At 48.8% G+C, this 15186-nt stretch overlaps 1 pseudogene; it reads right to left on the bottom strand.

Annotated features, from left to right (window-relative positions):
- Positions 1-14074: 14074 nt before the first annotated feature.
- On the bottom strand, positions 14075-14339 carry LOC144218382 (large ribosomal subunit protein eL43 pseudogene; annotated as a pseudogene).
- Positions 14340-15186: the final 847 nt, after the last annotated feature.

Raw genomic sequence — 15186 nt, 5'->3', positions numbered from 1 at the left:
TTTTTAAACGTATTTATTTATTTATTTATTTATTTATTTATTATTTATTTATTTCTGAGAGAGAGAGACAGCATGAGCAGAGGAGGGTCAGAGAGAGAGGGAAACACAGAATCTGAAACAGGCTCCAGGCTCTGAGCTAGCTATCAGCACAGGGCCCGACGCGGGGCCCGAACACATGTACTTTAAGACCATGACCTGAGCCGAAGTCAGACACTCAACTGACTTGAGCTACCCAGGCGCCTCATAAACAATACTTCTTTAATAGTTATTACTAGTGGCAGAGAAAAAACACATTTTATATTCATAAAACTCATGTTCTCATTTGAGGTTAGGAGTTATCACATACATGCAGTCTTCTGAACTTTTTGAACCCATGTAAGAATTAGTTAGATAAAAGACTAATTGCCAGTAGTCAGTACAATCCCATGGAAAATTCTATTGACTGTAAACAGAGAGCAGCTGTCCGCTGGCTGGGCACCATGCAAAAACACTCAATGGAAAGAACTCCAGTGAGAGACATTCTCTGTTTGCTTGAAGCTGACAGCAAGGGCAGTTCAAGCGTTTCCACTCGGGCAAGTGTTGCCTTAATTAGCAGGCACCATCTTTCTGATTTATTCTCATGCTGTCTGGGGCACTTTATAGGTAAATACCTCAGCACCTGCTGACCTACCCACCCTTTCATCCATACTTGGGTTCAGGGTCCAGATAAAGACCCGTGGGCCGGACGGGTGGGTTTAAACACCAAGAAGGTCATGGGGAGCTCTTCCTATATAGGTGATGAGTGCAAACGCCTCACTCATCACCTGAAGTTCATGGTGGTGGGAAGAGGGGCTGGGGAGGGGAGAGAACAATAGGCAAATTTGACTCTGTCTGCAAGCCAGGAACAGAGAACTCAGCAAGTTCACGCCACAGTGAACACTTTGTGTAGGCCGTCAGGATCAACAGCCAGAGGGCTGGGGCCTCCTGGGCTGTCTGGCTCAGGGCGGCCAGGTGGTTTTGCTGATGCCCACCAACTCAGTGAGGGGGCTGGGCAGGAAGCACGGCCTCCAGGCTGCTCCCTGGCTAGTCGGAGGCAATGATTTGTCAGTATTGGAACGGTGACATGCGTCAGAGGAGAAGGCGACGCTCCATAAAGCAGTGGCCCTCCAAGGGGGCGCTCTCCCGGCAGAGGTAGCTGCATGGGCTGGGAACTGGTATTCTCAGGCCCACCCAGGCCCACTGAGTCAGAAGCTCTGGGGCTGCGGTGTGGGATCCTAACCCTTCCAGGGGGTTCTGACGCATGCTGAAGTGTGAGAATCACAGAGATGGGACCCGCGGTCATGTCTTAGCTGGCCTTCTCCGCGTGCCCGGAGGCACCCGGGGCAGGCAAGGATCGAGTTGTGCAGCTGCAATGTTCCCCCCAGCTCACACCCCCATCAAGGTTTCACTCCCGGGGGTCAGTGTCTGTTAATCCTGTGCTGCCCACCACAGCCGCAGGTGCTAGGACCCAGGAGTGCAGGTGGGGGTGCTGTGTGCCTGAGGAGCACCGGCCACTCCTCCCTGAAGGAGCTGAGGGGGCTGCGTGACCCCACACTCACCCAGGTTCTTGGCCAAGGGGCTTCTGAGCAGGAGGGCAGGGTTACAAATGCTGGGGGAGAAGCCTGCTTCTCTCACCCTTTCTGGTGGTCTGATTACTCCAAGGCTAAAGGGACAGGGAAGGTGGCCTGGCATTTCTGTGACTTCCTGGTGGCTGAAAGACGACAAACGTTTACTGCTAAGGACCCCAGGCTTTGCCAAGACATAAGAGGCACCCTGTGCTTTTGCCTATGAGCCAGGGGAACAGACAGTACTGGGGGCAAAGCAGACTTTCTTTTTTTTTTTTTTAATGTTTTATTTATTTTTGAGCGAGAGAGAGAGAGAGAGAGACAGCGTGAGCAGGGGAGGGACACAGAGAGAGGGAGACACAGAATATGAAGACGGACTCCAGGCTCTGAGCTAGTTGTCAGCACAGAGCCCACCTCAGGGCTTGAACCCATGAACTGTAACATCATGACCTGAGCCGAAGTCTGACACTTAACCGACTGAGCCACCCAGATGCCCCCAGACTTTCTTAGTTCATGTTTAACAGGATGCAGACACGCCCTCTGGGACTCAGCCCCCTGGAGCTCAGAGCCTGCAGAGAGACAGGAGAAGCACAGAGGTAGCACCCCGACCTCCTCCAGGGAGCCCACCTCATTCCTCTGAGGGCTGGGCCTACACTCATGATGCTAGAGCCGAGGAATCAAGTGAGTGCAGAATGCGGATTCTTTGAGTAGTCTTTTTTTTTTTTAATGTTTATTTATTTTTGAGGGAGAGAAACAGAGCGTGAGTGGGGGCGGAGCAGAGAGAGAGAGGGAGACACGGAAACCGAAGCAGGCTCCAGGCTCTGATCTGTCAGCACAGAGCCCAACGCGGGGCTTGAACCCACAAACCACAAGATCATGACCAGAGCTGAAGTCAGATGCTTAACCAACTGAGCCACCCAGGCGCCCCACTGAGCAGTCTGTCTTAATCGTGACCCTCTATTTACTGGAACAGATTCCTTAGCCAAAAAATTCAACTCGGCATTTCCATTGGGAGAGTCCAAAGTAAAAACACAACCAAATAAGCAATTCCCAAAACAAAGTTCTACAACTCGCCAGTTTTTCACTTGTAAATAAATACTCATTTGGCCAGAGGGCAATACGATCTTCTCATGGTGGAAGGGCGGGACTCACAAACCCAGACATCGGACTTTATGGGTTTAAAGCCCAGTTCTGCCATTTACCAGCTGTGTGACTTTAGGCAGTTTACTTCAACTTTCTGTACTCAGTTTCTCCCTCTGTAAAACAGGGTCATTAATAACAACTACCTACAGAAGCGTTATAAAAATTAAATGAGTTACTATACATAAAATGTTTAGAAGAGTAGTTGGTGCATAGCTACGTGTGTGCTATAGGAGTGTTAAATATACTATGAATGTTAAATTTCATTTTTTTAATGTTTATTTATTTTTGAAAGGGTTGCGGGAGGGCCAGAGAGAGAAGGGGACAGAGGATCTGAAGTGGGTGCTGTGCTGTCATCACAACGCAGGGCCCAAACCCACAAATCATGAGATCATGACCTGAGCCAAAGTCTGACACTTAACCGACTGAGACACCCAGGTGCCCCTTCAATTCAATTTCAGAGGAAGTTGTGGCCTTCTAATGAGTCCACACGGCTAGGCTGAACCATATTTCCCAGAATTCTCTTCGCAGTACAATTTGGCCACTAGAGAGATTCTTAAGCAAAGGCTTGGAGGGTGGAAGTGAATCAGCAACCGCTTCGCAGCTCACATTATCGGCTGGCTCCACACCTGCCCCGCTTCCCCCGCGTCCTCCTTCAGCTGCTCTGACCGCCCGGGCCAGGTGTGTGTGCCCGGCCCCACGACCACAGGCAGACCCGTACACCACAGCCGCCACGGGCCGAGTTTCCACTCGCTACCCCATGGGGCCTGGCTCAGGCTGTGCTTCCACCGTGTGCTTGCTCCTCCTGATGACCCGGCCCTCTGCACTTCAGGCTGATCAGTGCGAGCTCCAAAAACAGGGACCACAGAAAAGAGAGTCGATGGGGCGCCTGGGTGGCTTAGTCGGTTAAGCGTCCGACTTTGGCTTAGGTCATGATCTCGCGGTTCGTGGGTTCGAGCCCCGCGTCGGGCTCTGTGCTGACTGCCAGCTCAGAGCCTGGAGCCTGTTTCAGAGTCTGTGACTACCTCTCCCTCTGACCCTCCCCTGCTCACGCTGTCTCTCTCTCTCTCCTAGAAATAAATAAAAATATTTAAAAAAAAAAAAGAAAGAAAGAAAAGAGAGTCGAAAGAAATTTTTTTCTGTGAATAGAAATTAAATTTCTCAAGCCGGAAAAGATAAATCCTCACTGTGAAATATTTATGATATGCAAAGGACCCTTTCTAATTGATAAGTACAAAAAAGGGGGGGACCAAGGGGGCGGGGAAAGGGTCCACTCAGAGGAGAGCAGATCTCGAAAGCAACAAGCTTCCAGAAGGATCCACAAACTCACCAGGGAAATGCAAATTAAACTAACTTTATCTCTACCAGCCTGGAAACCATGAAGACCGTGGAAAGTGCCAAACCCTGTCTATACCATGTTTTTACCTATAGGCTCATAGCCATGATATGGTTTAATTTCTAAATTAGGCGCAGCAAGAGATCAACAGCAATAACAATAAAATAGAGCAATTGTAACAATATACTCGTAATAAAAGTTAGTGAACGTGGCCCCTCAAACTACCCTACTGTTCCGTACTCACCCTTCTTGTGATGACGTGAGATGATAAAATACCTACGTGGCGAGATGAGGTGGCGTGAGTGACGTGTGCACAGGGATGCAGCGTTAGTGCACCGCTGACCTTCTGACCTTCCAGCAGAAGTACCCTCTGCCTTCAGAGGGCGGTTGATCGCGCGGGTAACAGAAACCACGGGCAGCGGAACTGCGGAGGGGTGGGGGGAGGCGGTTGCAGCTGCAACACGTCTGTTGGCGGCGATGAAAAGCCAAGGGGAGCCTCCTGCATTGTTGCTGGAGCTGCAAAGGGCTCTGGACGTTTGAGAAAGCTGTGTGACAACATCTATTACGATGAAAGATTTGCAGTTTCGACTCGGCAATTCCTCCCCTGGGAATCCACCGCACAGAAGCCAACGCACCCAAGGCTAATGCACAAGGTTGTTTATGGCCGCCGAATTTGTAACGGCAGAAACGGGGTGGGGGGTGCGCCGGAGAGGGGAGGAGGCACAATCACTGACGGGGCGTTCAGTTTGCTCGCCCGGTAGACAGAACTCTGCTTAATCATCTCGGGCTGGTGAGGCTTTGACCCCATCCTGCCGGCTGCTGGGGGAGGAGACTCACCACCTTTCTGGGCAACCCCCCACCCCCCATACCTCACACCCTCCACTTGAACGCTGGCTTTTAGTGAGATGTTGGCCCTGGAAATGTGAGCTGCTGGCCTTTGCTTCTCTTCCCAGGCAAAGGTTTATTTTTAAATAAATTGTTCCTTTCAGAACAAGGCTTGGATCTCACTGTTTCGTTATCTTATTCCAGAGTGGATACAATAGTTTACCTTAACTCACCCCAGGACTGTGGGTGCTTCACACAGAGGGTGTGGCCCGGGTCTTACTCATCCACTGGAACGGCCCATCCCTCCTCCTCCCGGAGAATTGTCAGAGGTGTGTCACAGTGCCTACAGACCGCATAGACCCTCTGCTTTGTAGGGAGACTGAGAGGCAAAGAAAACTCCTTCTGCGAACCAGCTTTTGGTCATCTGATCTCACCAGACTTTGTCACTCTATCACAGGAGTCCAAAGAAAGCACTTCTAGTTCGATTCACTTGTGAGAGAGGGAGATGCTGATTTGATCCCAAAATGAAACCCGTAGTTCTGCTGAGAACTGACTCTGCTTGGTGAATGTTTCCAGAATCCCCAAACTTCTTTTACTTGGTATCAGATAGCCTGTCTCTTGCTCCTCCTTGGGAAGACAGTCTGGGATCCAGTCCCAAGTGTTCCAGATGTGGTCATGTGCGGTTTGAACACAGCTACAGAATCAGAGTCACCTGTTCTTCCTAGGCTCTCCGGGCCCAGAGGTAAGGGAAGGGCTAGCCTGGAGCCTGCTGTGGCTTCTTAGGCCAGGAAAACATTTTCTCTGCGCACTGCCTCCTCCCCTCCACCGGCCCCCCTCCGTCTGCATCCAGACTTGTGGTCCAAGCTGCCTAGGGATTGCCTACTTCCCTGGGGTGCCTGGGGGGCTCAGTCGGTTAAATGTCCAGCTTCGGCTCAGGTCATGATCTCGAGGTTTGTGGGTTCAGACCCTGCATCAGTCCGAGCTGTCAGCACAGAGCCTGGAGCCTGCTTCCAATTCTCTCTCTTCCTCTGCCCCTCCCCCACTTGCACTCTCTCTCAAAATAAATAAATAAACCTTTAAAAAATAAAAGCTACTAAAACTGAGGACTGATGGATGTGGGGGGGAGGGGGGATGGGCATGGAGGGGGACACTTGTGGGGATGAGCACTGAGTGTTATGTGGAAACTAATTTGACAATAAACTATTTGTAATAAAAAAAAAAAATAAAAGCTACTTTTCTAAGATTACTCTCTAGGAAGGGAAACTCATGGAGGGAGGGGGTCTCTTCATGGGAACACAGACCAAATGTGGCGGGGCCCGGGCATGCCTTTCTATGGCCGACGGGAGAATCTGGACACCTGAGACCCCCCTTCTCTGGTTGTCTGTTGTTCTCTACAAGCTACCCCTTCCTCTGATGAAGCGTATTCCTTAATCACACCATGTGTACTGCCACATTTACCCCATCCCTAGTGCAGGACAGGTGGGATCAAGGAAGACTCGCCTTGTATACACCTGCTACCCATAGAGTGTCAGAAGGTGGATCTTATGACCCCTGATTTCTAGAAGGGCAATCCTGAGGAACGGAAAGCTTAAATGACTTATCCCAGGTCACTTGGCTGTTTAAGCGAGAAGACTGGAATTTAAATCCAAAGTTATCTGACTGTAAAGCCTTATTGCTTTTCTTCATTCCACTGTGTGGCTTTACTGAACAAATGTGATTGAAGAACAGCTTTTAAGGACATAAGGACTTTGAGGGGGAAAAAAAAGAACCAAAATGTATTTCTTCTCAGAAGTCAGGGAGGAATATGTCCTCTGGAGCTAGAAAAAAAGTGTGAGTGAATGAATGTATTCCCTTTATTACAGATAGAACTGTCTTCCACAGTTTTCCTCTCTCATATCCTGTGACCGGTTCAGCCATCCTGGGGGGGGGGGGGCGCCAGCCTCCCCCTTTCTTGGGCAGTAGGGCGAGGGAGCCCCGAGGAGGGGTGAGGCTCAGATGAGCTGAAGTGTCAGAAGACAGCTTGATAAGCATGAGCCGTGGCCTCTGGAGGAGGACTTTAGGGGCAATTATGGTTCCTGATTCTACATCTCCTCACGGTTAGAGACCCTGCTGTGCAATAGGGATGGGCACTCAGGAGGGCCAGACCGGCTCCCTGCCTCCCAAGGGTCAAAGCGCCCCCACAGTGTGACCACATGTACCTTCGACCCTTCCCATTCTGACTCAGCTCAATTACCCCTAGCGGATAGGAGTTTTACAGGTAACTCAGAAATGCAAGTTTCTTTTTCTGAACCTAACTTTGTTCGTAACCTTATTTCTGGGCTAAGTGATAAATTCAGCATCACCTTAATGACTGTCTCCTTTCCTACCAGCTGCTAAGACATTCATCTCTCTTCTCAGAAATGGGGAAACTGTTCTTCATCAACAGCCCCTTCCCCCCATTTTCCTGACTCTGTGGTTTATAGCCAGGGGTGGCAGACTTTTTCTAAGGGCCGGATGTGAAATACCGGTTTTGTGGAACCCTCCCTCTCTGTTGCAACTACTTGGCTCAGGCATGGTAGCAGGAGAGCAGCCCCTGCGATGCGTAAATGAATAGGAACAGCTGTGCTCCGACAAGGATTTACAGAAACAGGTGACAGACCCTAGTTTGCCGCACCTTGGTTTATGGTATAAACCCTAGGACCTCAGTCTGGGAGACTTTAGCTTCTCATACATAGAGCCAGGATTTGGAAATCTGGAAATTGAGGACCCTTTTCTTCCTCAAGCCCTGACCCTTGCATTTTTAAGTCAAGGCTTTTAAGGTCATTGCTTCTCTACTGGGATTTAAGAAGGTCTCCTTAAATCAGAGGACAAGAATTTGACGCCCTGGTCTTTAAATATCTACCCTCTCTCTCCTGAAATCTGAGGGGCGGCATGAGGGTCCCTGGTGTGAGGATGCATGCCGGGAAATAACTCCTGGTCTCTCAAATCTTAGCCCACTCCAGCCGTGGCTCTCAAAGTGTGGGCCCCAAACCAGAAGCAGAGGCATCCCCTGAGGGGGAGGGGGGCTTGTGAGAAATGACAATTATTTCACCCCAAACACCCACCTACTGGTCAGAAACTGGGTGGGGCTGCTCATCTGTTTTCCCACTCCCACCAGGTAATCCTGAGGCACCCTAGGGTTTGAGGACCGTGAATCACAGCTCTGCATCCGGCACCTTTTTTTCTTGCCTTCATAAATTTGTGCATGCTACTTCCCCCTCCCAGATGCTTCTGATGGGTCTCTGCCACCACCCTTCAAACCATTCTACCTCTAAACCTCATCTAAATATTGTGCAGTGCCTGTCACATGTCCCAAAGAATCTCCCTTGTTATTTACTTCTTGCCCTGTTAACTTCTTGCGTGTTAATGCTTTGCCTCCGCAATGGACCGAGAAGCATCTTACAAGTAAGAATCAAATCGTAAACATCTCTGCAGCTCCCATAACACCTAGCTAATTTTCTGTCTCTGGTCAGTCTCCTAGAAGGTATTTTGAAGGAGCACCTCAGAGTCGGTGATTTTTTTGAGGCAGTGCCCTAAGGGAAGACAGAACACAGAGAAGGAAAAACTGCTAAGCTCAGGTCAATATGGCTCAGGTCAATGCTACCCATGATTGTGAGGAGCATAAACCACACCCCGTTTGAGTCGAGGGGTTGGCGTCTTGCACTCCTGATGGTCAGCCATGGACTAGGGGCCAGCCTGAGGGGTGACACTTCCTGGGTGAGGAGGTGCCTGTTGGCCAAGGACACTTGTTCAGAGAGGGTGACAGCTGAGAGCCATCTGCAGCCACCATGCATAGAGCCGCTGTGGGATGAGCACCCTGACCCAGGCAGGGGACCGGGGCAGGACTGTAATACTAGCGCCATCTTAGGCAAAACAAATGTTCAGTAAACATTCGTGACGGATTGACTCCTTCTTCTGTTCCCATCTATAAGAGAGAACACCACTGTAAAAGATACCACTGTGTGGGTTCTCTCTCTGATCCTCATACAGCATTTTACGGACACACACTGTTAAACCAGATTCACTTCGTAAACTGAAACAGGAGTGGCCCAGAGAGTCCGTGCCTCCTACATATGGCGGTGAGTATGGCCACGGGGGTGCAGAAGAGAAAATGGACCATCTGGAATCATTGAGAAACAGGAGGAAAAGTTACAGCCCAAGTACTACAACCCTTCTTGAATAAGTACAATTTTTGCGTTTCATCTGAAGGATGAGTCATTTCCCACTTTCTCCCCCTCAGCCTCCCCAAAGTCCAAGCTAATCAGAAAGCATCTCCAGACGGTTCACCCACGATCAGGTCTCCTTTGATTGTTCCGGGAGGATTAATTAGTCACCACCATGAGTATGGAAGACGAAACCAAGAGGCAGCATGGCAGAAAAAGAGGGAGGGAGGGAGATCGTGGCCTGCCCAGGAGAGAACTGCAGAAGGGTGTGTGGATTATACAGATGGTGCGCCATTCAGGAGCTCTTCTGAGAAATGCCAACGTGGGCTGGACCGGGCGTGCTACACAGTCCAGCTCAAGGACTCACAGTCCTGGCTGCACGCTGGAACCCCCTGGGGACCCTTAAAACATACGGATGCCCAGGCCCTGCCTGATATACAAATGTAAGCGGTGTATTGAAGCCTGATTTCAATATTTCTTTTCTTTTCTTTTTTTTTTTTTAAGCTCCCTGGAGGAGTTCAATGCGCACTTAGTGTTGAAAAGCACTATTGTAGCGTCTGCTATTTATCTGAGCTGCAGTCAAGATTTATTGCTTCCCCTCCCCCCCCCAAGTATTTCTTATCTATCTGCCCAGTCCTGCATTTGACACTACAGAGAAACTGAAGAAACGTGCAATGGGAAGGAACGATGGGTCTGGAGAGTCAGATGGTACGGGTCCAACTCTGCCGCTTCCCAGCTGCGTGACTTTGGGGAAGTCACTGAAGTCCTTGGCTCTCTCAGTTTCCTCACCTCTTAGGGGTTGGAAAAAAGGCCCAGAGATTCAAAAATGAGAAATCCTGGGGTTTATTCCTTCCCCAGCTCTTAATCTTCTTAGAGTCCACATCAAGAACCATGAACTATTTCCGGAATTAACCATCTTACATTGCACAGAATTTTCCTTCCTGTTGGAGCAGTAACGTGGGTTTCTACAGCTTCCCCGGATACTTCGGTGATTTACCAGAGTCTACTCCCAAGAACTCCATGGCTCTGATTCTTCTTCCTCTGCCTCTTTGCTCATGTTACCATCCCCTCCCCATGTAACCTCCACCCCCCCAACCACCAGCCATCCCTTAAATTTCAAGGTAAGTCCCTCCTCCCCCAAACCACTGATCACATTTATTTCTCCCTCATTTTAGCAGCCCATTGTCCCCTCACTGCCACATACATTGTTTCCCCCTCTATACTGCCTCCTTAAGAGTCATAAGGACAAATGTTCTCAGCCTTCTATTACACCCTACGAATTGCGGAGCACCTACAATGTGCTGGGCACTGGCGAGGTGCTACACTTTTATCATTTCTAATCCTCAAAGCAACCTGTAACGTAGGCCCTCAGTATTGTACAGATGAAGAAACTGACGCTCCAAAAGATCATGTGAACTTACCTGAGAGGCCCTGGTGTAGGAGTCAGGGCTCAACTGCAGATCTGTCTGGCTCCCAAGTCCATACTGTTTCCACCACCCGATGCTGGCTCTTCAGTGGGACATTTGTCCAATGGCAGATTTAAATATCTGTGAGTCAGGAGAAGTAACATATGTATTACTGACAACTTGAGAGAAAAGCAGGGAAATCTCTTTGGTTTCTTCTCTGAACAGCAAATGGGCACATCAACCCAACCCCAGTCTGAACATCTATTTGATGTATTGGCCAATTAAGGTGACAGATTATGTCCAAACTGACGTAGCCACTAAAGTGACACAAAAATATAAATTCCTTGAGGGGGTGGCATTATGAAGCAGAAAGAGAACAGGACTACAATTAAGGGCCCTGGGGTCTAATCCCATCCACTTTTGCTGTTAACTTTTCGTGACCTTGAATAAGTCACACAGTTTCTCTGGGCTTCCATTTCTCTGGGGACAAAAAGACGAGGTGAAACCCCATTAGCAGTTTCAGACTTGGTTTTGAGAGGCAGAACCTTTGCGGTGGAGGCGTTTTGGCTGAAGGATGAGAAGACAAGGAAACCCACATCCGTAGGGACCCCCAGTTGTCCTTCGAGGAAATCCCAGAGGTAACTCCAGGGACCTGTTTGAAATCCACTGGGCTAGAAGAAGATCCCCAGGACGCCTGCCAGAATGTTCTATGGTCCCATCTCTCACTTGCCCTGGACAACCCCTTCGATAGTATTTTCTGCACTCACATGCTTACTGAATACTTTCAGTTCCTGGATAATGCCCACCGGGCACATTTTCCTCCTAAGTGCATGGCTACTTCCTCCTCGTAGTCTTCTTACATCCTGCCATTGATTAGTTCTACTTGGCAACTTTGTCTTAATTTTATCCCTGCCAAGTTCTTTCATCCTAGGATGAGCTGGCCTTGAGGGCAATGATGCACGTGTCCACTGGGGATTCTAAAAGAGGGGACTTCCCAGAGTATGCATTTCTGTGATTTCCATGACCCTTCTCTACCAGAAGTGCTTGGGCCACCTCCCTCAGCCCTGAACTGGAAGGGTAATATTTACTCCCACCAGTTAAGCCTGCTCCAGACCGCATTAAAGGAGGAGGAGACAGGGGGTTTCCTAATCGATTATTCCTTTATTAAACTTTTATACCTTGCAAGCTGTTAGAGGGCCTAAATCAAAACCAGGAGGTAACAGTTACAGGGAGAAATAAAGAGTTGTCTCCAGCTTTTCTGGGTCAATGTGAGTCTTCTCAGAAGCAGGCTGGGATTACATGCACCAGGATTATGTTACAGGAAACACCTAAAAAGGATAAAGGGGAGAAATCAGGAGTGAGCAGGAATAGGCTTCAGACCACAGCACAGGTCTGACACCTGAGCTAGGACAGAGAGAGAGAGGAATACTAGATCCAGTGCAGCTCTGATCCTCAGACCCCAGTGCAGCTCTGAGACAGCCTTGGCCAGGCAGCGAGGAGCTCCTAAGCAAAGGTTGCCCACTGGGCAGCCATGCCCAACTCCAGAATCTCTATCATGCCCAGTCACTGGCTGGAGACAGCCCTGTCGAAGCGTGGTCTTGGCATGAATGCCATGGTGGAGACGCGGGTGGACAGCTGGAGGCTGTCAGACCCAAGCACCCCACAGATTCTCAGAGCAGAAGAGAGGGGCACACACTCGGCTCCCACACTCTCACTCTTGATTCAACTGATTTCACCCAAATGCTCTCCCCCCACCAAATTACAGCACCCTTGTCACGGGAGATACAGACTCTGTGGGAAGGTAGCCCGTTCACGGTCTTTGGGCACAGAGATGATTAGGTGGCAGCACTTGAAGACCTGGAAGTGCCTAACTCTCTCAAAACATCCCCACATTCACCAGATCTGCTCTTGGACATGTAAACCATCATGTTGGGTGAAACGCAGATGTCATGTAACATCTCCCACACTGAAAAGCACATTTCTGCTTAAATCCACTGAAATTTGATTGGAACAGGACAGCAGCTCTGCAAGAAGCCTAGGAAGGTATCATTTCTCCCTCTTATAGATGGGAAAATTGAAGGTCAGAAAGGCTGAAGTGACTGGCCCAAAGTCACAGAGTTAGTAGATGACTGAGGGCTGACCAGCAAAGTCCTGGCCCCCTTAATTCATTTAAAAAATGTTTACTGAGCACCTATTATGTTTTGGGCACTAAGAATACAGCTGTGTCTTGCTGACAAGATTTCTGCCTTCTGTTGGGAGAGAGAGAGGCAATAAACATATAGACTGATCAATTTCACATAGGTAAGTGCTATGAAGAAAATAGGGAAACGGGACTAAAAGGGACTGAGAGGTGAAAAGTGCCCCAGCAAGAGGCCTTGGGGGAGGCTTCTCTGAGAGAAGATCATGGTCGATCATGAGGACTACACCCTGGGTCAGGAACAGGTGATCCCGGGGCGGTAAAGAGAGAGTGTGGAGACCGAGGGAACAGGGGCAAGAGATGGGCCCAGAGAACTGGCAGGGGCTTTGTAGGTCCTGGTAAGTTGGGTTTTTATTCTAATTTCTGTGGAAGCCAATCTATGAGATATGATAAAACAGAGGGCAAATTCTGTCAGCTGTCATATTTCCATTAAGTTTCTGCCCTGGGGGGAGGGGATCCGTCATCTAGAGTGCCTCCAGGTACAAAGACAATCACTAACCTGTTGTTAGGATGCAAATCACTTCACCCAGGAGACTTGTTCTGAGGAGAAGGGAGGAAAGGAAAAGCAAGATCACCCTCCTTCCTCACTCTCCACCCCTGCCCTGCAGAGCACCTAGGCTCTGTCTTGAAATTCATGCTTCTTAACCTTGGCTGTCATGGGAACCATTTGGAGAGTTTAAAAATGTGTGTGTGGGCGCCTGGGTGACTCAGTCATTTGAGCATCCGACTTCGTCTCAGGTCATGATCTCACGGTTCGTGGGTTCAAGTCCCGCATTGGGCTCTGTGCTGACAGCTCGGAGCCTGGAGCCTGCTTTGGATTCTGTGTCTCCCTCTCTCTCTGACCCTTCCCTGCTCACGCTGTCTCTTTCTCTCAGAAATAAATAAAACATTAAAAAAAAAAAAGTGTGTGCGTGTGTGTGTGTGTGCGTGTGTGTGTGTGTGTGTTTAATTAAGCCTGCTCTCAGCAATTGTGATGTAACTGGTTTGGGTTGAGAGACCAAATATTCAAATGGACAACAACCAGACTTTATATGACAAGAAACTTCTGGCCCACTATCTGCAGCAACCAGCCCAGGAAACCAAATCACAACCTTTGTAGCAACTGGCCCCAAACACTCAGAACTTAGTATCTGGCCAGCTTTCCTAATTTTGGCCCCCTACTTCCAACTTAGAATCAACCAGGGAAAGTCAAATATGCACCCCTAACCAATCCCGTTGGATGCCCCACTTCTAGTTAGCCCCTTCCAGCTTTCCCATTTCAACAACCCCGATTATGGCAGACCTGAAAGCCTTCTCTCCCCACCCCCAACTCTTCTGCCTGCCTTTGAGTCTCTCTTTTTTTTAAATTTTGTTATATAAATTAACCCATTTATTATAGGCTAGCAAGGTTTCAAATGGTGAAGCGTCTACTGGTATTTCAACTCCTTCAGTCTTCTGATGGCTGCTTTACTGTGACAGCAGAAGTGGTAGTGTGTGTCCAGGAGCCACCCGCTGTCGTTTTCATGTAGGAACCACAATGCCAGGTCCCCACAGCTCAGCTTTTCATCTTGGTTTTGCCACAGAAGGAGCAAGTGGACTTGGCGTCCTGACTTATTTCATTTTCCTGAGGGAGGCACCATAACGAGTTCCGTATTTACCGACAATCCCGACCTTCCTGGTGCATTTAGCCATGTCGCCGCAAACTAAGTCTGAGCCCAGAGAGCCCGCCTTTGAGTCTCTACCAAATGCAAAGGATGGTGGTGTTTGATTCTCCTGCTAGTGGAAGCTCTGCATGAATAGCTTTTGACCTTATTTGATTTTTCTTCACTGATTTCCAGAGGATACAGCTCAGGAATTGGATGTTTTTAAAAGTTCTCTAAGTGATTTGCAGGGCGCCTCGGTGGCTCAGTCAGTTAAGCATCTGCCTTCGGCTCCAGTCATGATCTCACCGCTCAGCCTGTGGGTTTGAGTCCAGCATCAGGCTGGGCTGACAGCATGGAGAGTGCTTGGGATTCTCTCCTTTCTCTGCCCCTCCCCTGCTTGTGCTCTCACTCTCAAAATAAATAAATAAACTTAAAAAAAAAAAGTTCTCTGAGTGGTTCTGATGTACAGCCAAGGTTGTGAACCCTGGCTCTAAATAAGTGGTTCTTTTTTTCTTCTTCCAAGATTTTATTTAAATTCAAGTTAGTTAGCATATTATGTAGTATTGGCTTCAAGAGTAGAATTTAGTGATGTATCACTTACATATAACACTCAGTGCTCATCACAAGTGTCCTCCTTAATGCCCATCACCAACTTAGCCCATTCCCCCTTCCCTCCAGCAATGCTTAATTTTTCTCTACAGTTAAGAGTCTCCATCTGTTTTTATCTTATTTTATTTTTCCTCTCCTTCCCCTATGTGTATCTGTTTTGTTTCTTAAATTCTACATATGAGTGAAATCGTATGGTATATTTCTTTCTCTGACTTATTTCACTTAGCATAATGCACTCTAGTTCCATCAACATCATTGCAAACGGCAAGATTTCACCCTCTTTGATG

Source organism: Crocuta crocuta, unplaced genomic scaffold (genome assembly GCF_008692635.1).
Source record: "Crocuta crocuta isolate KB4526 unplaced genomic scaffold, BGI_CrCroc_1.0 scaffold39, whole genome shotgun sequence".
NCBI classification, from domain to species: Eukaryota; Metazoa; Chordata; class Mammalia; order Carnivora; family Hyaenidae; genus Crocuta; species Crocuta crocuta.
This window is presented reverse-complemented; position numbering and strand designations above follow the sequence as displayed.